The sequence below is a fragment of the Ochotona princeps genome, chromosome 3 (genome assembly GCF_030435755.1).
Source record: "Ochotona princeps isolate mOchPri1 chromosome 3, mOchPri1.hap1, whole genome shotgun sequence".
NCBI classification, from domain to species: domain Eukaryota; kingdom Metazoa; phylum Chordata; class Mammalia; order Lagomorpha; family Ochotonidae; genus Ochotona; species Ochotona princeps.
In genome coordinates, this window is record NC_080834.1 from 18,032,481 (window position 1) to 18,059,480 (window position 27,000).

Sequence of the window (27,000 nt, forward strand, 5' to 3'; positions counted from 1 at the left end):
AAAGCCTACGGCTTGGGAGGCTGCAGCCTTAACCCTCCGGGCAGCGTGACTGGTTAGCCGGAGACTTTGACTGTCTGTCACAGAGCGTAGAATTGGTGGGGGCAGGGTGCATGTATGAAGTACCGCAGCAGGAGATTGCATGACTAGGTTGACTGCTGTGGAAATGCTTCTCTAACGTCTACAAAGTGACACTTAGAAGTGATTCTCCAAGTTCGGAAATTCTGTGTTGCTCAGAGCGAAATGCTGAAGGAAGTCTCATTGCGACTGATTGCTACGCCATCCTTTACTGCTCTACTTCTTAATTTTTCCCCTTCTATGGTCCGGAGCCTCCTAAGGTATTACTTTGAAATTAACTAACTTGGGGCCAGCTTTGTAGCACAACAAGTGAAGCCATAACCTGCAATGCGAGCACCCCAGTTTCTCTGCCTCCGACTCAGTTCCCTGCTTGTGTGCCTGCAGAAGCAGTGGAAGATGGCCCAAGGAGCTTGGCCCTTGTACCCACGAGGGGGACCAGAAGGAGTTCCAGGCACCTGGCGTTTGGCCTGAACTAGCCCTGGCCATTGCGGCCCTTTGGGGAATGAACCAGCAGACAGAAGCTTGCTTTCTTTCTCTCTGTCTGTTTCTTCCTCTCTTTATGTAACTTTGCCCTTCAAATAAATAAATAAATCTTTTTAAAAAAGAAAAAAAATCAACTGCTGAAAATTTGTAATAGCGGCTTTCCTAGCAGAAGCATATGTTTTGTGAAATGCAAAGATGTGTGTATACAGTTGAGGTTGAGATTTTATAGACAGAATAAAAACAAAAGATTATGGTGTAGAAGAAACACCTAATGGTTATTTTACATTGTCTCTGAAGCCCTTTAACTAGGCCCATTATTCATCTGTCACAGCCAAAAAGAAAATTCCACCCAGGAATTTCAACAAATGGATGTTAAACTATGCAGCATGGAGTCTCTTTCCCTCCCGTGAGTCAGGGGCGAGTCATCAGCCAGAGGCCAGAGGCCAGTGACTACCCCACCATGGTGTCGGGACTGAACTCAGGCAAGATGAAAATTCCTTACATACTCCAAGCCTCTCAAAAATAGTCATGCAACTGAGTCGTGGCTGAAGAATTCTTTTTATTATTAACTAGCAAGTGTCCTGTCCATTTGTTGGCGCTTTCTGAAGACAAAATGTTCTTGAAAAAAATATCTTGTTTGATCAAAAGGGTTTTGTTACTACAAAGGTTCCCTTCCTCTCTCCTCTGATGGTGGGCAATGTGGGGATTCCTGTTCGCTGAATCGAAAGATCTGTTTTTGACTCAAAACTCAGGCAGGACTCCTTGTGGAGTCCCCATGTTTATTCTGACCTGCAGCCACACAGTGAACTCATATAGTCACAGGGTGGGAGAGAGCAGAGTGCATGCTGCTAGGGTTGCTTCACTTTGACACTCAATGGAGAAAGCAGTGTCAAACAGCTTGCTTTCAAATGTTAACTCCGCCAAGGAAAAGAAGATCCCACCCCAAACCTGAAAAAAGAATGCTGAGAGTAGTATACTGTAGTTTTTTTGTTTTTTAATAAGTTAAAACAAGTCAGCAGAAAGGAAAAAAAGGGGACAGGTAGTTGGCCGATTAGTTAAGATGCTCTTGTCCAGTGCTGGAGTGCCTTGGTTGGAATCCTGGCTCTGGTGTCTTACTGCAGCTTTCTGCCAGCGTGGGGCCTGTGAGGTGGCAGGTGGCAGATCAGGCAGTTGGGTCCCTTGCCCTCACATGGGCAATCTGGATTGAGCTGCCCATCACTGGTGTTTGGGAAGTAACCAAGTGGGTGAGAGCATTCTCATCTGATTGTCTCTCTTTCTGGTCCTGTCTCTTGAATAAATTTGTGTGTGTATGTATATATAAATCATAGGGGCAGGCATTGTGATATATAAGCCATCGCTTGGAAACCCATATTGGCGAGCTAGTTGGAGTCCCAGCTGCTCTGATTCTGATCTGGCTTCCTGCTAACATGTCCTGGGAGGGAACAGCAACTCAAGTGTTTGGTGTCCTGGTTGGGTTCTGTGCTGTGGCTTCTGCTTGTCCCAGCCCTGGCTGTAGCAGACATGTGGGAAGTAAACCAGCAGATGGAATCCATTTCTCTCTCCCTCCACCTCTCTGTGGATGGATGTGTGTAAATGTATCTGTCACTCTGCCTTACAAGTGAAAGAAGCTTAATATAATAATAAATATTTAAAGATTAGTTTAAAGAAAGATGTGTGCCCCACAGTTCCGTATGGACTGTGCAACCACGCACAGGCCACTTATTTATCTGTGTTTCAGTTTCTACCACTGAAAAAATGGGTTGCTGGGAGAGACTTTCAAATGGTATTGCAAGACCAGTTGCACCCAGACTGGAGAAGATTTGGATTAAATTTTCAGTACCTTCATTTATTCCCTGACCTTAGGCAAGTTACTGAGCCAGTCTGAATTGCAGTTTTCTCATGGTTGAAGAGAGCAAATCATTAACAAGGTGTTTAGGATTAGAAGAGTCCAGAACCCAGCAGAGGCTCCATAACTGTTATTTCTCATTCTCTTTCTGTGACGTGGGAAACAATTGTGTTACTTGGAGGAGGAAACAACTTTTGAGAACAGAAGCCAGCTCTGTGGTGCAATTTTAACAAAACGCACACCCTCTTCTTCCCCACCCTGGCTCTCCAGGAAAGCCATCCTGTTATTAATCAGGTTCATTGTTTAGCAATTGCTCTTAAAGCAAACTCACTACCATCCATTTTATGTCAGAGAGCTGACGAACAGTTGGTGGTTTTCCTTTGGCATAATATCTCACATTCTACAAGGATGGGTGCAAAAGTTCATGCAACAATGGAATTAAAACCTAACACACACTGTCCTGGAACCTTTTGAAGGCCTCTTGGATTTTCTTGAATAACAGTAGTAAACCATCATGGAATATCTATAAAGGTGGTCTGTTCTAATCATAAGCTTAAAAAGCATTTAGAAATGAACTTTAACTTAAGATTGTCAGTAATAGACAATTTCTACTACTCCATAGAATCTCCTAACTACATCCACAACGCTGTCTTTAAGACCACAGTTATTGTTAACTTTTGTCGTTTTTACTCTTCAAGCCTATTCAACAGTCTGCTTGCTTTACTTGCAGTGGGACTGTGTGTGACACTTTTAAACTGAAAACATTCTCCCAACCAGCTAAGAAAGTCATGGCAGCAGGCTATTCTTCCACTTGCAGCACTGGGACTCCACATGCTAATGACTGGAGGCCAGGCTGCTCCGTTTGACATGGCTTGGGCCCCTTGCACTCACATGGAGATCCAGGAAAAGCCCTTGGCTCCTGGCTTCAGATCGGGTCAGCCTTGGCCACTGTCATTATTTGGGGAGTGAACCATAGGGTGGTCCCTCCCTATGTCTGTGTGTAGCTTCAACTTCTAAGTAAAATAGGCAAGTCTTTAAAAAAAGAGAGAGAGAGAACCTTTGTAATAAATGTCTACAGCAGAAACAGTACCCAAAGTCTAAAAAGTTTATGGAAAATGTATACTATAAAAAATTGTGCTTCTCTTTCTAGGGATTTAGGAGTTTGGACCAGAAATGGAGCAGCTGGGACTTGAGCTGACACCCATATGGGATGCCCGCTATCCCACAACATTCTCCCCTAAAAATGCTTTGTAACTTTTGACCCCACCAGAAGTACCTCTGTGACTGGTACTCTGGCAGACAGAGTTGGGTGCGGCAGAAGCAAATGGACTACACTCAACAGGCAGAGTAGTAAATCTTGATGGAGCCAAACCTCTAGACACATCTCCGACTTTGCTCCTCCCCACCCGCAACTTTGCACCTGGAACCTGTTTGATAGAGTACACTCATTTGCAAACCCACCAAGCTGCAGAAGCTTGCAGAAGTGTCTTTCCCAGCTTCTTGCCTTCAGTCAGCGCTCAAAACCATCAAGCACCTTGGCTTCCTTCTCCTTCCCAAGGAGAGACAAGCTCAGTCTATCATCTTTCTGCCCTGGAGCTCCATCTGGGACTGCTTTCCGCACCTGACTTGGCAATCCAAGTTCATGTTCCCCAAACCCATGTTCTGATATATGCCCAGACCTGTCCTTTGTGTTTGTGGCTGGTTGATTTCCTGCCTGGGAAAAGTGCCCCTGGAGAGGGTGTGCTGACTTGGTATGTCTTCCTTTCTTCCTCCCTGCAGTCCCGCTTCCTGCTTCTCTGTCTACTGTGGCAGCTCCCAGACTGGAGGGAGGCAGCTTGAAAGATCAGTTAGGACACCATTTTCTGGACCCATTCCCAGAGTTTCTGATCTGTAGGTCTGGGCTAGGGCCTAAATATGTCAATTGCTGGCTAGTTCCTAAGTTTCCTGGGAGCTCCAACACTAAGTGTCACTTTGGTGTTTACCGTAATCCACGGCTCCTCCCATTTTGGTAATAATACCTCTTCCATTCTTGGAATCAAGTACAGCCTTCTCACCAGCTACATCCCACTACGTATTACATTCTGATCATAATGCATGTTGTGCTACAAATACTGCGTGTATTATTTGTAATCCTCCCAGCATCCCTACATTTTTGGAATCATGAAACAAATAAAAATAGATTAAGTAACTAAGATCTGATAGGTGCTAAAGGACAGAGACAGCCTTCAAATTCAGATGTATCTGATTAATTTATGCTCTTTCCACCACTCCAGGGTCAGCAAAGAGATTTTTAACTTGTCCATCAATGCTAATTCATTAGCAGCAGTGCCTGGAGCACTGGGTTGAGGAGTTTCAGCCGGAATGGATTCTCAGCAGGAGGATATTCTAGACTTCCCGGACCCCGGCTGCAAGGGGCAGAGGTGGAAGGTGGCAATGCAGGTGCCCTAGGTTTCAAGTCTCCACACTATTCTTTGCCTTCTTAGCAATTCAGTTTTATTAGGACTTACAGTCTGATGAGATATGTGTATCTTATCCTTATTTCCATAAGAAACAATAAGGCTTATTTACTTTTTCCTCCCTTTCTTAGAAGGGTGAGTTTTGGACCTAAGTTTAAGACACAATAATAAACTAAAGTAGAAGGAAACACAACTGGTGTATGGATACTAGAAACTGTGAGGGACATTTTGCCCTAACGTGGTGAGGAAAGCAGAATCCTAGTATTTTTAGCCTATGCATGCTAATATTATGTGTTTTACTGTGACCCGTCTAATAAATTGCCTTATAGCAAAATAAATAACTGACTTAATAAGAAGTTAATGACATTTCTAGTTTTGTTCCTTCTACCATCATTAATATTTTCAGTATAGAATTTATTTTTAGTGTCTTAGTCCTTTGTATGAAAAATGAAATTGGTAATGCTCTTTTGTATCATCCTAACATTTATTATGATGAATGTGATAAAGGGAGATAAAACTTAATGGCATTATTTTACTCAATCAGAAAATGTTTGTAAAAATGTATCTCCATACATTAGGAATATAATAGCAAATAAAACAGATTGATCTCATAGAATTGACATTCTGTAGATGAGACAGGCAATAAACAAGTAAATAAACAAGAGTGTTATGTATTGTAATAAGTTGTGTGACCATGAAAGAAGGAAAAAGTGTTGCCATTTGCGATAGAGTGGTTAAGGACAGCTTTTCTGAGGAGGCATCATTGTAGGTGGAAAGTAAGCGGAAGAGGAGCAGATGCGGGGATAGTGTGCTTCAGGCAGGGCCAGGATGCCGAGGCTGAAGTGGACAGGGCCATGTGAAACAGGCCCCTAAGAGCTGGAGGTGGTACTCCCTCCTGCTTCTCCCTGAAGGAAGTTTGAATATATGCAGGTGGTAATTTGATGCAAAATACTGGAGTTGAGGGTGGAGCACTGGTAGCTTCTAGTAGGCAGGGTCCAGGGCCGTTGAACATCTCGCCCTGCCTGGGATAGGTTCACACGCACCTGCATGGCTCCTGTTGTCCCACCAAACTCATCTTCCAAAGACTGTCTAAGGCCAGGGTAACATGGTTGGCATGTAGGCTAGGTACTGGGGAAAGTTGTTGCAAAATTGTAGGCCTTGGAAAATGATCTGTAAAAGATCGGTGTAGGTTCTGGCAGTGACCTGTGAGGAGACAACACTGAAAGCAGAAACGTTCAATAGGAGGCTTTGCAGGCCCCGAGACGGTGGTGCTCTAGACATGGGGAGTGTGGAGAAGGCTACAAGAAGTATTTTACCCCCAATAGGCTGCTAACTAAATATAAAACATGGTTCCTATCTGAGCCTTGCTGTCTTTTTTTTTTTAAGATTTATTTATTTTATTACAAAGTCAGATATACAGAGAGGAGGAGAGACAGAGAGGAAGATCTTCCATCCGATGATTCACTCCCCAAGTGAGCTGCAACGGGCTGGTGCGCGCCGATCCGATGCCGGGAACCAGGAACCTCTTCCGGGTCTCCCACGCGGATGCAGGGTCCCAATGCATTGGGCCGTCCTCAACTGCTTTCCCAGGCCACAAGCAGGGAGCTGGATGGGAAGTGGGGCTGCCGGGATTAGAACCTGCACCCATATGGGATCCTGGGGTGTTCAAGGCAAGGACTTTAGCCGCTAGGCCACGCCCGCCAGGCCCTGAGCCTTGCTATCTTTGAGAGGTCTCAGTTTCAGAATGAGTTGGCTTCCTCCATAGTCAGTACAGAGATTTTTGGGGCACCAAATTACAGAAGACCTTGCTCTTTCAAATGCGAGTCCTTATCCTCCTGTATTTACCCTTGTGGATCTATCTGCATTCAAGTTGCTCATTGCCCAGGAAGGTAATCTATTTGATTTAGGCTTGTAAAAAAGAGATAAAATTACATGTGCTCCTTGAATAACAATATGTGATTTCTCTCTCTGAAGGATCAATAGGAATTAGTCCACATACATCATTTTACAAAACCAGTGCCTAATCACATGAGCCACTGGAGCCAAGCCTACATGTATACTATTGAAAGAATAGCACTAAGTGAGCATCGAAATCTTTTTGAGAGAATGCAGGCATTCCAAGACTGATTGTTTGCCTGGGCGTTAGAGCTTTACCAATAGTTTCCAGGTGCATCAGCCCCTCCTCGACAACCCCCCACAAGTCTCAGGTGGAGACAATCTCTATCATTATAGCGCTCACTCTTCTCTCTGCACACCACTGCAGGGAGCCCCTAGACTGCCATCGAGTGGCCTCCACAACTGCAGAGATCCACAAAGCAACATGTCAGGAGCCTGTTAGTTCACCAGCATGAGAGCTGTCTCCTCAAGCCGAGCTGAGCAAAGGAAGGAAAGGGTGGCTGGCTTGAGCTCACCCTCACTGTGGTGAATGGGTCCACAGAGCAGCTTGGTACCTTGCAGTCAGGACACAGGCCTGCTCCAGCGGAGTCCAGTATGCCGAGGGCAGAGAAGTCAGGGACCGACGAGCGCTGGAGTAGATGTGGGCCAGGTGGAGCAGCATGGCCCACTGCCACTTAGGCTGATGGGTTGGCGGTGGGATGCTCAGCAAGACCTCTGCCTTGGCAGTTTCTGCAGGAAACTGGAGAAGAGAAGCAGAAAGCTGCTATCCCCTCTCCCCAACAAATGAAATCTTCTTTGGCTTAAACCCATTACCCAATTTACACCAGCCAAACTCCTATGAATTTCAAGCCTGACTGTTCTTACTTTCCCATAAAAACCAAGGCAGGGGAAGCTCTGCCTTCACCTTGGGACTCCACAACAGCCCGGCAGGAGACAGGCCACTCACACTGCCTAAGCCAAAAGGGAGGAAGGCACACGTGTGTGCTAGAAAGGAAAGAAATGCTTTCTGTTAAGAAATCCTGTTTCATTTTTATTTTTATTTATTTTTTATTTTTTGAGAGGCAGAGGAAAAGAGAGCTCCAATCTGCTTATTTGTTCACCAAACACCTACAACAGCCTGGGCAGGGCAAGGCCAGGGCCAGGGCCAGGCCAACCCCCCAAACCAGCACTCAGTCCACATGGTGGAAGGGACCCAAGGATTTCAGCTATCATGTGCTGCCTCCCAGATGTTCATCAGCTGGAGCTTGGAATGGCTGCAGCCAGGGCTGGAATCTCGGCGCTCTGATGTGGAACATGGCAGCCTAACCCAAACTTTAACCCTAAGGTCTAATGCCTATTCCAGGAAACCTTAACTTCTCACTAGCTTTACAGTGCAGATAAGTTCACCTTTTAGGATTTCTGAAATGAAGGATTGATCAATGACCCTGATTTGCTCTTAAGCGGTTGTAGTTGAGCTTGAGACTTGCAGCCATCCTAGAGTCTTCCATGAACCAAACCAAATTGTCCACTTCACCCCACTGCATCCCCTCTCTTCGTGCACGCCTTTTGTCTACCAGGGCTCACGTGCCCCCTGGAAGAGGCAAAGATCAATATTGTGGATTTTTTTTTCTTTGACTCATTAGTCCTTAGCACTGAGCCTGATATTTATTACATGCTTAATGTATATCTGTTATTGAATGGATACACAAATGGAAAAAGAATGAACCTGTACCAGCTCAGTGGCCAAACCCATACATGCAACCTGGGGGACCTGGGCTGCTTAGAATTAAAAGGGAAGAGAATGGAGGGATTTTTAGATATTACAGCAATAATTCTCAGATATCAGAATCTTAATACCCATTTCCCCAATGAGATACACCAGTTTCGAAGAACTTTAGAAATACTAGAGGTTTATCTTGCTGTTGTGTTTATATTTATAAAAAGCTAGAGTAAAAGTTCTGAGTAGAAATTTCCAGATCTCTCCATCCCTCTTTAAGCACTGCCCACAAAGATAAATCAGAAAATGTAAAACTCCCTGCATATTCTCTATATAAGCTTTGATCCTTTCATTTATTTAAAATGCATAACCACCAAGGCCTTATAATTAGAATTGCTAAAGACCATAGGGACGGCAATATGGGACCATGGCCTGCCTCGTCACGTTATCAAAAATAGTGAGGGCTTGTCGGTGTGTTGCTGGGATTTGGGAGGGGCTGGAATGGGCAGCAGACATAGCAAACCCCTGCCACGCCCTGTTCCAGAAGTTGGATGTGAGGGGACTCAGAGAGGGCGAGGTGGCAGCCAGTGGCTAGATGTTTGAGTTCTAGACTAATTAGGAGGATCCTGCAGCCTCAGGAAAAGGGCGGGGAGGAACAGGAAACACAGCTAATCACGCCTCTTCCTTGCACCTGACTCTGCTGCGTGGATGCTGACTGGTACAGGAAGAGAATGCCTCCATGGGTGCGGAACCTCCCTTGAACCCCCGAGTGGTACCGAACAAGTACTTCTTCCGGTTATTGAAACCAGGCAAAGAGCTGTGGCCCCTCCAGCTTCATCGTCATGATGTACCACGCAGGGCTCATGCATTCATTTTTCTGAACCCTCTGTGCTATATGAGTGGTACATGTCATGAACGGCATTATTTTTCCTGTCCACTGTATGCAGAAGGTAATCCCTGGACTCTTTCATTGTTTTAAAGATGATTAATTTGTTTGAAAGGCGGAGTGAAAGAGAGAGAAAGAGGGAGAAACAGAAAGTCATCTTCCATCTGCTGATTTATTTCAAATAGATGGAACAGTCAAAGCTATGCCAGGCCAAACCCAGGAGCCTGGGATTCCATCGGGGTCTTTGACACAGGTGGCAGGGGCCTGAGTGCTTCATCCTTTGCCCCCTTCCCAGGCACATCAGCAGGCAGCTGGATCAGAAGTGGAACAGCTGGGACTAGCCGGTACTCTAGTACATGCAGGGACCCTATCTGCTGCACCACAGACAGGGCCATGCCATCAGTCCTGCTCAGCCTTTCTCCCTCCCAGGATGAATAGGTGCTCAGCTTTTGTCTGAAGGGTAATTATTGTGATTTTGGTCATTTTTTTTTCAAGATCTAAACTAGAAACAGAATATATCAGGACATCTAAGATGTTCATGCACATTAGGCATACCTTTAAGTGTTTTTAAAAATGAGGAGCCTGGGAGCAGGCACTTCAGTTAAGTGCCACACCACAGTGCCTGGATTTGAGTCCTTCCTCCCTTCCCTGTCCCCTCCCAACTCATTCACACACAAACACACATGCTCACTCACTCCCAAAAATAAATAAGTAGGGGCCTGGCAGAATAGCCTATTGGCTAAATTTTTGCCTCGCAAGCGCCAGGATCCCATACGGGAACCAGTTCATATCCTGGCTGTTCCACTTCCCATCAAGCTCCCTTCTTGTGGCCTGGGAAGGCAATGGAGGACGGCCCAAAGCCTTGGGACCCTGCACCTACGTGGGAGACCTGGAAGAAACTCCTGGTTTCTGGCTTTGGATTGGCTCAGCTCTGGCCATTGCAGCCACTTGGGGAGTGAACTGGCGGATGGAAGATCTTTCTGTCTGTATCTCCTTATCTCTGTATATCTGTTATTCCAAATAAATAAATACCACTTTAAATAAATAAGTTAAAGAGCTAAAGAGTCTGTCACGTTTGTCAGTGGATGTCGTGTGGCACCCACCTCATGGAACCCTGCCAAGCAATGAAGAGGTGAGAGCTAGTTCCAGGGCAGCAACCTGGCTGAACGTCCAGAGGATGACACTGAGCAAGAAAAGTCATCTTGAAACGTTACAATTCGGGCCCAGCACGATAGCGTAGTGGCTAAAGTCCTCACCTTGCATGCGCCGGGATCCCATATGGGCGCCAGTTCTAATCCTGGCAACTCCACTTCCCATCCAGCTCCCTGCTTGTGGCCTGGGAAGGCAGTTGAGGACGGCCCAAAGCCTTGGGACCTGCACCCATGTGGGAGACCCGGAAGAGTTCCTGGCTCCTGGCTTCAGATTGGCTCAACTCCAGCTCCTGGTTCCTGGCTTCAGGTCAATGTAGTTTGGCCCTTGCGGCTGCTTGGGGAGTGAACCATCGGATGGAAGATCTTCCTCCCTGTCTCTCCTCTCTGTATATCCACCTTTCCAATAAAAATAAACAAATCTTTAAAAAAAAGAAATGTTACAATTCAATCCCACTGGCATTCCCACTCCTTTAAAAAAAAAAAAAGGCTTCCAGAGAGTTCCATTATTATTAAAAGAAAATATTATTAATAATAATTATTATATTAATATATTTGAAAGAGTCACAGAGAGAAGAGAGACATGGCGAGAGATTCCATCTGCTAGGTCGCTTCCCCAAATGGCTGCAATGGCCAAGCCAGGATCATGCTGAAGCCAGGAGCCTGGAGCTCCTTCCAGGTGACCCACATGGGTACAGGGGAGCAGGCACTAGGTCATCCTGCGCTGTTTTCCCAGGCCACAAGAGACAGCAGGAGGGACGCCAGTGGTGCTGGGAGCATCCTGTGTCTTGCCCTGGTCTGATATTTCACTGCAGCTTTACAAGATGTTACCCTGGCTGGGAAAGCGGGCCAAGGACCTAAGGACCTCTGTATTGTCTCTCAAAACTGCCAGTGAATGGATGATGGCTTCCAAATAAAAAGTTTAATTTGAAAAGTGATTAGATAAGTAGATCTAGATGAATCTCTAAATCATGAGCTCTTAAAAACCAAAAAAAAAAAAAAGAGAAAGAAATAAAAAAATAGCACATATGTACTAGACCTTATTGCAAATCTATAAAGAAAGGCAAATGAGGAAACCAAATTTTATGATAGCATTGAGAAGGGCGAGGCAGAGAAAAAGAGATTCGTTACAGGGAGATGCCTTGAGATTCTTAGGCACCAAAGTATTCTGATTTAAAACGCAGAGATGGGAAATGCGGGATTTCACTGAACCATTGTTCTCTAAACTGTACATATGTTTTTATGTCCCACTTGGCATATATGGCTTAGTTTAAATTACAAAGATATAACTCCTTTAAAAAAAATGTAATACTCAGGGTCTGAAAGAAACTAGGTAAAAACTTTTAGAAGTTGCCAAAATAGCAGTAAGATCTTCAGTAACTACTTAAGACATAACCTGCAGAAACAGTAAAGGTCGCACTCCTCTCCTCCCTCCACTATCCCCATCCCTCCTCCCTTCCCTCCCACCTGCTGATGGGAACAGTCTTTCTAGGAGTGAAGAGTCTTGGAGTGGACTTCTGAATTCCACTGCAGGGGTTGGCAGAGTGAGAAGTCCTTAGCGTCAGCCTATGTGGCCTGCCAGAGCAGGACTGCTCTAACAAACTTTCTATGCCAGAGCTGAAACGTTGAAAAGCATGCCCACCTCTCTGGAAGTCCATGTTCTAAGGCAGGACAGTGGCTACGTGGAAGCCTGTCCGATACAAGAGCGTGCGCAATATGGTGCAGCTGGGCTGCTGGTCCCGCCACCGCCCGCCTCTGCCTGCATTTGTCTCTTTCCTAGAACTGTTCATTATGCTCCGCGCCAGCTCGATGCTTCTCTTTGGCTTTCCTCTTCGCCTGCCTCAAATGGCTCATTCCCCCCCAGCCCTTGCTTAGCCAAGTTCCCTACACTTGATTCCTTTGATCCCTCTGCGAAAATCAATCTCTTTCTCTAATTATTTTCTGTTTCACATCTTTGAACCCCTTCCAGTAGCCTCCATTTCTCAAGCAGCCAGGTGTTTAATAAAGAACCTGGATGAAGTTCAGGCAGCTGCTTCAGGCCTCCCCCCAGGAGGCCTGAAGCAGGAAAGATAGGTTACTAAGACCCAGGACAGCCCAGCACCAGGGACAGCCTGGCACCTGGCCGGAGTGCAGTCCCCACTTGAGCTGGCCCAGGCCACATCCCTGCTTAGACCTGACTGGCTGCCCCTCCCACCTCCACCAAGATCTCTCTGTTTTCAGGGTTTTTTTTTCACCCCATCAATTAAATGGTTATTTTATAGCTTATTTCTTTAATACTTTGGTTTACACATTTTCAATTGAATTTCCTTTTATTTTCTGCTCCTTTATTTAAACTCATTAGTTTAACTTGTGTCATAGGATTTTGCTTATAGTCTTGTTTACCAAATTAGCATTACTTGTAAAATTATTCCATTTTATCCCCTACTCGGACTCATAATTGCAGTCATACTGTTTTGTTTTCATTCCTCTTTCTGCCCCTGTATTTGTTCATTTTCAGTGTTTTCCTAATTATTCACAGTGCAAGTCTCATTGTAGTCTACGATTCCCTCAAGATTTGGGCTGAGAAACATAAAGACCATTGTTTTAAAGAGACATGATGGCTGGGACTTGCTTCAGAACTAACAAGTAGGGGTGAGGAACGGCTGAAGGTGGAAGATTATCTTACTGGTTGCTGGGATTGGGTGTCAGCTACCTTGGGATTCGTTCTGCTATTCAATATGTAATAACTGAATTGTTTACATGGTAAAAGGAAAGGTGAAAAGAAGAGATTATTTTTAAGGCAAAAAAATGTAGTGAAAATGGACATGAAATTGATCTCAGTGAATGTGCTGAGGAGCTACACCAAAACATCTTTTTCCCTGTCATTTGTTGGTGGTCCAGCCATGCACTGAGAGGGCCAACCCCTGGCACTCGCAACACTGCTTGTCTGCACGTCCACTCCCTTCTACAGCCACAATCCCTCGGTTCTACTCTAATTCACACTTTAAAGTTTGATTGATTGATTTTTTTATGGTTTATTTTTTTTCTTCAAGGAGTACAGAGAGAACTCCCATCTACTTTCCTACTCTCCAGATGCCTGAAAAGGCCAGAACTGGACCAGGCTGAACAAGGGAACTAGGGACTCAGTCTGGGTCTTCCACATAGATGGCAGGCACCTGTTATCGCCTAGGGTTTGCGATAGCAGGATGCTGGAGCCAGGAACAGAGCTGGGTCTAAAATCCAGGACATTTTACCCAGTGTTTTAACTGCTAGGTCAAACTCTTGGCCCTAAATCATTTTTAAAATGACACAGGTCTTCATATGCTGACTGGTTAGCACTCCGGCCAAGGCCTTCAGGTTACGTTTTGATGTAAAATTTACTTTCTCCACATCAGTCAACACATAAAACAAATGTAGTCCAGTCATACCTGGCTTCATGCCAACTTCAAATTCCACTTCAGTATCCCTCATGTTCATCTCTAGCCGTATTGGGGTTAGGGTTAGGGTTAGGGCCTTTAGCCTCTGGGGTACTTCAGTTTTTGCTTATGCCTCAAGACTCAGTTCAAGCTTCATTCTCTGAAAGGTTTCCCTGATTTGTCCACGTTGAGTTAAATCCCACACCAATCCCTTTTTCAAAGCACTCTACTGGCCACCCCATCACGCCACTGTAATCATTAGTATTTTTTGTTTCCCTTTGAACTCCTTCAACCCTGTACCCCGAGGATCCAACCAAGGCAGGACACATACTAGGTGTCTGAGTGAACCAGTGACTGAGTGAACGAAGGACTGGAACACCATGTCAGCTCCTCTAGGTAGCACCTTCCCACAGCAGCCTGCTCCAGTGGGCTGCGTCAATAACTTTGTCTCTTAATTGCCATCCTTAAAATAGCTGACCCGCCTGGCTCCAGCCGTAACCACGTCCTCCCTGCCTCGGCTGAGTCCTTTCGGCTGTATTTCCCAGAATGTGGTCTACGGTCATTTTTAGCTGATACTCACACACCTTTGACTGATTTGTACTTCTGTTCACTTATATTTACACCTAAAATCTGTGACTCACGGAGAATATTGCTTTGGGTTGGACAAATGTAGATAGTGTTATGGTGATCAGTCTTACTCAGACCCCAGAAGTCAGGGACAGACTGCTCAGGCCAGCACTGCTCTCCCAAAGCCTCCCTCACCGAACCTGGGCCGGGCCTTGAGCAGCACAGGCGTGCAGGATTATGGTCGGGGAGGGGGGCCCAGGCACTAAATCCCACAGGGCTCTCTGTTTCATTTGGGGAATATGATGAAACATTGCTTCTGGAACTGTCAGATAATATACACATACATTTAATTACAGCAGATACAACAGTTCACTGTCTTTTGAGCTGTCTAACCACAGCCACATGTGAACTTGGATCTTGAGAGAAACCAGCAGATGCGTCCATTGATATGCAGCCTCTTGTTTGTCTGAAACTGTGCAGTAAAATAACAAGCTATCTTGATCAAAAAAAGTCAGTCCTTGAAATAATAAATTTGCCTTTAACCATACATTTTATGAGTCAACTTGCTTTACTATTTTTCATTTGGTATTTTTACTTTTTTTGTTTCTAAATGTTTGATTACACGGTTCCTATAGAACCTACTATGTTTCATCAAATCAAGCATATGATTGATATGCAAAACATTAACTATTTTCAAGCCCTTTAAGAAAAGAGGCATGGAGGCCCCGCACAATGACTCAACAGAATAATCCTCTTCCTGCAAACACCAGGATCCCATATGGGCGCTGGCTGGATTCATATCCTGACTCCTCCACTTCCCATCCAACCATCTGCTTGTGGCCTAGGAAGGCAGTGGAGGATGGCCCAAAGCCTTGGGACCCTGCACCCTCATGAGAGAGCTGTAAGAGGCTCCTGGCTTTGGATTAGCTCAGCTCCAGCCTTTGTGGCCATTTGGGGGGTGAACCAGTGGACAAAGGACCTTCTCTCTATAAATCTATCCTTCAAATAAAACATGCACAAATCTTTTTTAAAGGAAGCACACAGGCATGGATATTTGCTGCAGTGATAGCTAATATGCCTGATGCTTTTTAGGTTCCCGTATCCCATATCAGAGTGAGTTCTAGCTCTGCTCCAACTCCAGCTTTCCCAGAGGCAGTTGATGATGACACAAGTGTGGGGGCCCAGCCACATCTGTGGGAGTCCCAGATTAAGTCCCTTCCTGGCTCAGCCTGGCCGGAGCAGCTGTTGTCATCTGGAAAGTCAGTCAGCATATCAGATCCACACCCCCCATCCCTACTGCTGCCACTGTCTCTCTCTCTTTATCCTCAAAATAAATGAATTTTTAAAAAAATTTTTTAAGTTTAAAAGACCATAATTATTGCCACTTAAGATTATTGCCAATTAAGATGTCATTAATTATAAGTCCCACCCTAATTTTAGGGATACCAAAGTTATTTTAAAAGTATATGTTAAAATTGCTGATTTATAGTCACATGTACACTGTTCTTCACAGTTGATACTATGCCACTAACAGTGGCAACAAAAAGTTTCATTTTGAATGAATTTAAAAATGAGTAGATTTAAAGGAAAATATCTAGTACATAGTAAGAGTAAGAGTATAAGATACTAAGATCCTGGACGTGGCAGCAGGGGTCGGTGACTGGTCCTAATTGCCTGGGCTTGGCCCATGTGTCATCAGAGACCCAATTCCCCCTTCCCCAGCACTGGGCACAGCTCCTGCAGAGGTAGGAGATAACTATTGGATATAATTGTTATCCGATAAAACTGCCCGGGATCATTTTAATGTCTCTGAAACTGAGACATATGTTACAAATCAATAGCATCTCGCAGTTATAATTGAGAACATTTCTGTTGTTCTTAGCGATACAGTGTGCTTTACCCATCATTGGTATATTTACTTTAATGAACTAGTGTAAATTGTATTAATACAATGTTATCAAACTTTCAAAAACAAGAAAATGAAAATGGCAAAGCACATAGTGCAAAAGGAGAGTCCATCTAAGTGACTCTTAACACCCGCAGCCTCAGTGTGTCCGCGGAGTGTGGGTGAGGGGTTGGGCCAGTGCTGCCGTGCTCAGGTTGGAGAGTACGCAGCAGCAACCCGGGTGAAGGAAATTCCCAGGAAACTGGCTCATTGAGGGCACTGGCATAGTCAGTACTCACACCTGCTAAAACAGCTTCTTAGATTTCTATATTGTTTTCCGTTTTGTTTTGAATATGTTAAGCAGTGAAGAAGGAAAAAAAATTTAGTTATCTGCTGCTTATAATCTGTTTAATAATAATGGCCAACTAAACAATTTCAGTGATTATTAAGCCACAAAAGATCTTGTTTGTTTTTTTTTTTTTTTTGTAGTAGATTTACTAGTTCAAATAACTTGGAGCAAACACATTGCCCTAGGAAGCTAACTTCTGACTTCCAGAATAAGAAAAAAGACTCGTTTTACAAGGAATCCAGGAAAACTTTTAAGTTTCCAATGGGAAAACCTTGTCCCTGAAGGAGGATTTGTGATCCTTGTGCTTCTGGCTCCACCCCTGGACTTGGTCAGGTCTTAGACTGCTGGGCACTCTGCTCCACGTTTCCCGGAGAGCCATGCAAAGTGCTTTGATTTAATGGTGCTTTTCCTCAAAGGTTATTGTGAATCGTTAACTGGAATGCAACAGAGCAGAAGGTCAAATATTCATATAGGCTCTGCTGCTTGCATTCATAGCCTGTTTTTGCAGACTTAATTTTGAAGGTTTTAATGCAAGTGTAATTGAGAAGTTAAATCGAACACATATGCATATCCTAATAATAGTATTCTTTGGAGTCAGCAAATATTCACATCATGTTAAGCATCAATGAACCTATTATAGCATAATAAAATGGAAAGGTCTTATAACAAAAGATTATAGGCTATTAGTTATTAGTGTAATTTAAAAATATAATCAGTAACAATTAGCAAAATTGATAATCCTGGGTTTGCAGCTGTTTTCTGTCACTAATACTAGTAACACAAAAATTCTGTTTTGTAAGTGATGTCTATGTTGGAAGCTACACCTCTTCCAAGTTCTTTGATCTTTATCCTTATGGATATTCCTGTTTATTGCATTTGCTGCATAACATTATAAAAATGAATTCCTGATACACATAAGACTTATTGACATCACACATTAGATTTTGAGATTTATTCATTTCATAGAATAGAATAAAGTTATAACAGTCCTCCAGTCCTTTTTCCTTTACCCAAACAGATGCATCAAAAAGTCTAATAGACTTAGAAGACACAGTGCTGGGGACTTCGTGTTTTGAGTCAGGTTTCCCAGCAGCAGGGCAGGTGTAGAGACTTGGGTGTGGATAGTTTATGGGACAGAAATATGGAGGAGAGCAAGTGAAGCACAACAGGGCCTGGGGAAATTCCATGCAGGAAGTGAGATCACCACATCTGTCCTTGGCCGGCTGAAGGCAGTGGAATGCATCTCCCAAAGAAGACAGCCGCGGAGTCCTTTGTACCATACCCAGCAGCAGCAGAGTGGGCATGGTAGCCACGAACAAACACCTGTTGGGAATGTCCTCATTGGTGATGGGGCTGGGCAAACAGGGCAGGTCCACCAACCATCTCTGTTTTATGCTGCAGTTACAGACTATCTGAGCCCAGGTAACTTTCAAAGAAAAAGAATTTATTTCTCATGATTATGGTGACAAGGAAATGCATTTTAAGGGGCTGGTCTCTAGTGAGGGTTTGCAGGCTGCAGGCTGCATGACAGCCTTGGGCATCATGTGGAGACAGCAAGGGCGTGTGGGAGGGTGGAAGGAGCCTTCCTCTTCTTACAGAGTCATGAATCCTGTCTAGTCCTGGAAGCCCTGCCTCAGAGGATCAGCTAACCCTCAACACCTCCCAAAGGTCCTGCTTCCAAATACTGACAGCACAGGAGTGTAGGGGTTACGTTTTCAATACGTGAACTTTTGGAGGCCATATTCAAACCATGGCACCTAGTTACAATCCAAATATAATGGTAGCTTCCATTTAGAAGTAGCAAGGATTTGTGTTAACCCTTCAGTCCGAATATCAGCCAGCTATGGGCAAGAGGGCAAATCCACCCTGTAACCTATTTCTGCATGACTGGGGAGCTAAGAGTTCTTACATTTTAAAAACACTGCTTTAACTTATATTTTTAAATGTTAATCTTATATATTAATTCTAATCCATGCATGTAATTTACATATTAATTTTGTATAACAATGTACATTAATCTTTAAGTAATGTATGTATATATCAAAAAATCACATGATCCACAAGGCTAGAAGTACTTAATATCTTGTCCTTTATAGAAAAATCTGCCAACCCTCCCTTTACTCCATTTTGTGCCCAAGTTTTTTTTCATAAGTGTGTTTCTGAAAAACACAAAAGTATTTTGATAGAAACTGACACTCAAAAGCTCTCAATTAGCAGATGATTTCCAGAAATATAATATTTAACTATAAAAGGAGTCATCACAGAACTCATAAATATTAATTTTATCTCTTACTGAACAATTATTTTTAAATGGGATATTCCTCAACAAATTTCAGAATCATGCATTTTAACTAAAATAAATATGCGTATTTTCCTTCCTGTTTCATAAAAAACATCAGAATCCATTTTGTGATTATTTTAAAGAATCATGTAAAGGTAAAAATGAATGTATAATCTTGCTATTCATATTTGACACTCCCACTGTTAACTTTAACCTGCACATTTTTTCTGGGCATATAAGTATTTACTTTATTGGTTATTATATGTGTAATATGCCTACTTTTACTCACTTAGCATCACAACTTTCCAAAGCATCTGATGTGACTGCATTGATCTCCCAGAATGATCACGTCACACTCTTTCTGAGACAGCTTCCTGTTGCCTGACACTGAAGCTGCAGCTCATTTTCCTCTGTTGTTAGTGTTACAGAGAGCACCTCGGTAATGCCCCAGTCCAGGTCCTCACTCCATGTCCTTAGGTTGAGCTGGCAGCTACCTCACTGGAGTCCCTCCCACCTCTCTGTTCATCTTCCAAACCTGCTTCTTCCCCAGCTCTATAAACGATGGAACTCACGGCTGGAAACATGGCCTTCTTTTGTCCATCTGGTTCCAGGCCATGTCACCCACACTTAAACTTTCAAATACCTTCTATATGCTCTTTCATATTTATCTTTAGCTCCATGTCTCTCTTGTAAGCTGCAGACCAACATTTCTAAAGATCTTCTTGTCATGTTCATTCGTGTGTGTGTTTCTTTTTTTTTTTAAGATCTGGTTATTTTTATTGGAAAGACAGATATACAGACAGGAGGAGATACAGAAATATCTTCCATCTGCTGGTTCACTCCCCAAATGGCTGCAACAGCTGGATCCAATCTAAAGCCAGGAGCAAAAAGCTTCTTCCAGGTCTCCCACGTGGGTGCAGGGTCCTGAGGGTTTGGGCACTGCTACTTTCCCAGGCCACAAGTAGGCAGCTTGATGGGAAGTGGAACAACCAGGATATGAATCAGTGACCGTAGGGGATCCCAAGGGTACAGGGTAAGGATTTAGGCACTAGGCCTGCACAGGGCCTGAGTCTGTTTTTTCTATTTTGTTTTAAGGTTTATTTATTTTACTTAAAAGCCAGAGTTACATCAAGAGGGTGAGACAGAGATAAATCTTGTATGCACTGGTTCACTCCCCAAATGGCCACGATGGTCAGAGCTGGGCCAGTCCAAAGCCAGGTCTCCCACGTGGGTGGAGGGGTCCAAGCATTTGCACCATCCTCTGATGCAGCAGCAGGGAGCTGAAGCAGAGAAGCTGGGACTTGAACCAGTGCCCTTAGGAGGTGCCAGGACCACAGACAGTGGCTTCACCTACTGTACCACAGTGCTGGCCCCCCATTTTTATGTTTTATATCTTAAATAGAGAATGTTCAAAAAGGATTCGATGCCTACTCTCTCCTCCCCACCAACCCCCGCCCCTTTCCAAAAAGTGACAGCAGTTTTCCGCTAGATTGCTCATAAAACAAATGTGGAATCCATGATAATCTCTCTTCCCTCCACCATTCTGTCCATGTAGTCACTTGCTCTGTTGATTCTATTTCCTATTTCAATTTCTCTCCATCTCCCCAAGTCCCACTTCAGCTGCCATCCTGTTTCTCCTGGACTCTTGTAGGTGCTTCCTAATTGGTCTCTCCACATTCACCCTTACCCTGACCTTTGCATCCGCTATGCAGGGTTTCTGAAAATGCCAATCTGCTTTTCCAACCCATCCAGGGCTGTTACGGGAACAATCTCAATGCAACCTCTGTCCACCCTCCAGCTCAGCTCACCCCTTACCCCTGATTTTCTTGCTCTAATTTAATGCTTCTACTTCTGTGACTGTGCTAAGCTGCTTCCGATACAAAGCCTACAATCACGCTTCTGCTGCTGCTTGCAATGGGCATCCCCTCCTCCTCCAACTGGTCTACCCTCTCCTGGGTCCCTTCCCCACACAGACCTACATGCTCCCTCATCCTCCAAGTCTACTTTTGCGTCAGTTGTTACCAATTGCACTTCACATTGTGGGTGTCTTCTCCCTGTAATATCTGTTTTCCCATTAGACTGAAGTCCCATTTTAGGTAAATAACACTTGTATCTTTCACCACTTTACTCCCAAAGCCTGTTAGGTAATTCAAGTGCTCAATAAATATTTATTGAACAAATAGCAGGTCATGAAGTGTAAACTTTGTAAAGATTTTTAAAATGTGTTCCCACATAACATTTCAGAAAGCTTGTATCGACAAATTTATAAGCCCACCAGTAATAATGAGAGTATTTCTTGAGTCATATCTAGCCTAACACTTAGTGCATTAGTTTTAAATAATTTTAAAACATTTTGACAGGCAAAATATTACCTCTTCATTATTGAAACTGCATTTCTTTGATTGCTAGTGAAGCTAAATATTTTTCATATATCAGCAAACTTACATTAAGTGTGATTTTTAAATTCATGACATACTGATTTTGTTCAATCATTTTTATTGATATACATTTGAACTTATTTTTTTAAGATTTACTTATTTGAAAGTCACACTGACATAGTGAGGAAGACACAGAAAGAACTTCTATCTGCCGACTCCTCAATGGCCACAAGTGGCTGAGGCAGGGTCGGGCTGAAGCCAGGAGCCCGGAGCTCTGAGTCCATACGGGGTGCAGCGAGGGGCCCAAGCACTGGCCACATTCTGCTGCTTTTGCCCGCACATTAGCAGGGAGCTGGACAGAAGTGGAGCAGCTGGGACTGAATCTGGGATTTTTTTAAAACAATGCAACCAAACCTAACTAACTTCATCTAAACTTTGGCAGCTTTGGGTAAATGAACCTCCTTTGAAGGTTCATGAATAGTCACAAATTTCCCCCTTATTTTGACTGATTATAAAGCTTATTGAGGAAACCAGGACACTGTGAAGAATGAAGGAGGAGAAGCACCATTAGTAACTATGCCAGGACAATGGGCATAAAAAGCAGGGCCTTCCTGCACAAGTCAGGAGGTGTAGCCCTTCCAGTTCTTTGTGGTTTTTTGGACGTGGCTTTGGAAGCCTGCGGATCTAGAGCTAAGAGTGGAGCCCAGGTGTTGGGGCCCAGTGATGACCTCAGAATGTAACCTACTTTTCGTCTCTGGCTTCCACTTTGATGCCCCTGTGCTGTGCTCACCGGTGAGCTGGAAACTCAGCCCTGGTGTTCCTTGTCAGCCCCCGTGCCCACCTCACTCCTCTTCCTGGCTCTTGAAGGCATCTGAGGAACAGTCCATAAACTTGTGCAGCTGCAAAGACTCAGTTCTATCCAACTCCATTTTGGTGATGAGGCCAGACAGCAAAGGGGGCTGCCTTCCGTGGTCATAGACACAAAGCTGCACAGAAGCAGAGCCACGCCACTCGCAAGAGCTCACTCCGGTCTCACCCGGCTGTCTCTGCTCCTGCTGCGGTGATTCCCTAAGGTCTGCAAGGTGAGCAAAACATCCAAGTTCTCACTTCCTGCAGCATCTTGTGCGGCTGTAGCTCTTGGACAAAGCACAGCATCGTCAGAGTGTGAGGCAGGCGTGCAATCTCTGAGGTACTTTGTCTTGGACTGGGGTCCCTGCCTGTCACTTCGTTTGCTTCTCTGAGCTTTTATGCAAAAAGTCATTTTATCTCAAAAGATAATGATAATTAAGGCCTCAAAAACTAAACGCACAGTTGCTTACATATTTTCATTTATTTTTAAGAATAACTGACAAGGAACGTAGAATATAATGATAGAAGTCTTATGAAAAAAAAAAACATAAGTTTTGATAGTAGGACTTTTGTCATTGTCATCCGTACTAAGGTGTGACACTATTAGGGAAAAATAGGTTTCCTTCCCAAAGCTTACCAATGAAGAGCAAATTTCCTACCAACTGTGTATGACTGCCCAGACTGTGTCGTGAACAACTCCAGAGGGCCCCCGTCACATTGCCGCCTTTGTGAACAGTGTCGCATGGTCGCTGCAAACAGGGACTGGCTGTGCCCTGCACAGGACACAGTCCATGTAGTGATGCTGAGGTCCTCACTGACCCCCCATAGGTGATTTTGCTTTGATAAAAACACCACACTCTGCCAGAATTAGAGTTGCTTTGTTTCCCAGTGGCTACCAATTGTTTAGGGTCAATCTTCATTTCATACATTCACTTGATTTCTGTAAGCACTGGAGTATCTGTCACGCCAAGGGACCCGGTTTCTGATTTGGAGAAGTCACTGAAATTCTTTTAAGTACTATTTTACTATTTTATTTTAATTGAGGACAATGCGGGAAACAACCACAATCTCATGTTCTGCTGGAACATCACAATATAAAATCATTTTAGGTGTACATAGGATCCATCTCTAAATACAGCAACACATATTGGATAGTAGGTTAAGATCAAGTCCTGAGCACTGCAGAAAAGAAGGGGCAATGCTACGTAACAAGATAGGCTTGGTTGTTTTTTTGTTTGTTTTTGTTTTTTGTTTGTTTTTTTAAGATAGACTTATTATTTGAAAGGCAGGTGACAAGAGGAGGAATGGGGGGAGAAAGAGAATGGGTCTTCCATCTGCTGATTTGCTCTCCAAATGGCCCCAAGACCAGGATCACAGATGCTGATTCTGAATTAGTAAACAATTTTACATCTCGCGACAAGGCAATGAAAAGATGCAGAGACATTTTATACTATGCCTCCCATACTTTCCAGGATGAAAGCCACAGGTTCTTCATGCTATAAGGGTCCTTCCAAGCCATTCTTTCACTTGGTTTAGCCTCACTGCTTGCCAAACACTATGACCATGCAGCACAGCCCCCTTCGTGAGGAAGCTGGTCAAAATGTCGGCTAGAAGCAAGCCCAGATGTTCCACAGCCGGGACACGTCACCCCACAGTGCTGTACAACAGTCCATGCAGTTACACTCAGGTGGCAGAGCAGCAAGGCATCTGTGTCCTGCATGTGACTTGCATGTAATTCATGCCATAAAGATGAAATACAAACCTTCTGCCAGCCATAGCTTTATTACCCTAAATGTCACAACAGAAAGAAGGTGCAGTGTCAGGGCTAATAATTTCAGAATTAGTTTGGGATATTTTGCAAGTAAACCTTTTTACACTCTATGGCTCAAAGATTTCAATCATATCCTTCTTCAAATGCTACCCTTACAGATGAACATCTCTAACTAGCACCGACCCCCGAGGAAAGCAATCTTCTTTTGCCTACCCTTAGATATTAACCCAGACAGTTTTCTACGGCTGAGGAAATGCATACCCCAATCTCACAGTGGCTTCTTTCCTAAAGGATTTTTGGGGGCTTCTAAAAGCATCACTTCCTGATGTGTCCATACCCTTCCTTTACACCACGTCATCTCCGCAGTTGCTGACCTGGGTGGTGGTTGAGCAGGTCGAGCATTTGTGAGCAAAGGAGAGCGGCTGCTCATGCCAGCTGCCTTCTCTGCAGACACAAACACCACACCAGGAGCCTGGGCAGGCCGGGAGACTGGCATCCAGTGTGAGGAGGCCACAAGGAGACACACTCTGACATTTTTTCTTGGCAACCTATCCATGTACAGTAGGATAAAGGGACACTGAGTTTTTGTCTGTGTGACTTCTGAGCCCAAGGTATCCAGGTTCAAGTCCCTGCTCTGCCACGTAGTTCTTCCAGCTTTTTGACATTTGGCAAATTACTTAACCCCCCCAGCCTCAGTCTCCTTACTTGTAAATGGAGATACAGAAGGTTCCTGAAGATTAGATGAGCTAGATATAATTAATTCCAGCAAGAAATAGTGACAAAGCTTCTATTTCATTCCGGTTACTATGAACAATAGGGAAGTGACTCCTGACTTACATGGCCCCATTTAAGGATTCTGAAGTCAGTGTTGTTACGGTGTGACCAGATTTCATTTTGTTTACATTTTTATCATTTTCATGTTATTTGAAAGGCAGAGAGACAGAGATCTCCCATCCACTTCCTAGCTGCCTGCAATAGCCAAGGCTGCTCCAGAATAAATTTAGGAGCTGGGGATTCAATCGGGGTTTCCCACGTGGGGGCAGAAACCAAATACTTGAACTATGAGCTGCTGAAAGTTGGAATTGGAAGCAGGGCCAGGACTCCAAGCCGGGTACTGTAATGCGGGATGGAGGTGTCCCGGTGGTCTCTTACTGCAGCAAAGGTCCAGCCCCATGGCTGTTTGTTTTAAATGAATTAGAACAGGGTGTTACAAAAAAAAAAAAAAGAGAGAGAGAGAATTCTAGACACCGTTTCTTTCTTTTTCCGGTTACACATATTTACATGACGTATGTGTGACCAGAGTCTTGAGATAAAATATATTTCTAGGCGTCTAGGAAGGAACAGAAGCAATGAGCAGCAGCCTCAGCACAGTGCAGCGAGGGTCGTGTGCACACGGGAAGCTTGCCTGACCCAGCTGGTCAGGAACAGCGCATCCGCTGAGCCTTCCAGGAGGAAGCAGCATCGAGGCAGGCATTTACAGGATGAGTGAAAATTTGCCAAAACAAGCTGGGGGTTGGGGGGGTGGCCACAGAAAGCAGACTCTTTAAGGCCAGTTAGGGAGGGGCTGATGAAGCAAGGGAGAGACTTGGCTATATTCACTTTTTTGTAAGGCCACCCGGACAACAAGAGAATAGGCAGGGATTGGTTGGGAGATTAGTGGTTGCAGATACTGTGGCCTAGACTGGAGTAGGGCAGTATTTAAGTGGGACCCTGGTGTTTAGTGGTAGATAGGTGGTAGAACAGGGGGGTTCTGGGGTGACTGCCACTTGTCCCACACTTCTGAAATCTACTTTACAAAGGTTTCCAGAGGTTATAGTGGTTAGCCCTAAAGCATTACAACAAGGGGCTGGCTTTGGGGTGCAGTGGCTAAGCCACCATTCAACACTCCAGCATCCTCTAGATGGCTCAAGTGCTTGGTCTCCTGCCACCTGCATAGGAGACCCAGACAGAGTTCCTGGCTCTCTGCTTGTTGTGACCAAGAGGAGAGTAAACCAGATTCTCCTTGTGTGTCTCCTCTGTCACTCTACCATTTGAATAAATACACCTACCATAATAATAAACTATCGCAGCAAAGCATCCAAGATAGCTACTGATGAAGGCAGAGATTTATTTTGGTTCCTGATTCTGGGGTAATCACAGGCCAAGATCAGGTGGCTTCTGATGAGGACAGTGGATGGTGGGGGGCGGGGCTTGTGCAGAAGGACCACGGGGCCAGCCAGAAAGCAGGCAAGAGGCAGAGAAGCTGAGCTCCACTCGGGCTTTCTGCTCGGGAGAACTGCCTTCCAAGGATACACTCCAAGGTCCTGAAGATTGCCCCTCGTCCCCCCTTGTCCCCTTTTGTTATAACTGACTTACAGCTTTGGGATTTAAATGTCTACCTGGGTTCCCATTCAAATCCTAGCAGGACCAAGTTTAAGTCTGTAAGCTCCAAGCCCCAGAGTTGACCCATTCCTGTAAACAGAAAGACAGAAGCTTTCAGCCAGTTTGTAAATCATCCCTCCATTCCACTGGATCGCTCTGCAGACTGTCGCTGGCCTTTCTGCTGGCAGAGCTTTCTGTTCTTCAGAGTGGGAGGGTTCCTGGCAGGAGACGGCAGGGTGAACACTGGGCTAACCAAGCACCTTGCAGAGAGGGAGGAACGGAAAGGGAAGCCTGGTACTTTCTTATCTAATGCAGCATATCTGGTCAGAAAATAAAAGTACAGATAACTCGAAGATTTTTATAGCTGGCTTTGAAATGCCATGCATTTTTGGAAGTGGGTTTACCCTGCCAAATGTTTTTCTTAGGCCTTCTTTTGCATTTCCTGAGCACAGACCATCTGGACCACAGGAGAATAAGCAGAATCCCAGGAGGGAATCTGGGTGGCTGGCTGGGAAGGCCCTCCTGTTGGAAAGTTGAATTGGGACTAAGGCTCCCCCTTCTCACCTCATCTGCCTGGGTCCTGCCCAGAGCAGGCAGCTGCTTCTGACCTAAGCTTTGAAAGTCGCCGTCCTCATCAGACCCAGCATACACACCCCTGCCACTGCCACTTGCCACCCC

General features: G+C 44.5%; 1 protein-coding gene across 2 annotated transcripts in view; it reads left to right on the forward strand.

Annotated features, from left to right (window-relative positions):
- SCHIP1 (schwannomin interacting protein 1) overlaps window positions 1-27,000 on the forward strand; it is a 720,286-nt gene that overhangs the window by 566,155 nt on the left and 127,131 nt on the right. The gene's annotated exons all lie outside the window — the stretch shown is intronic.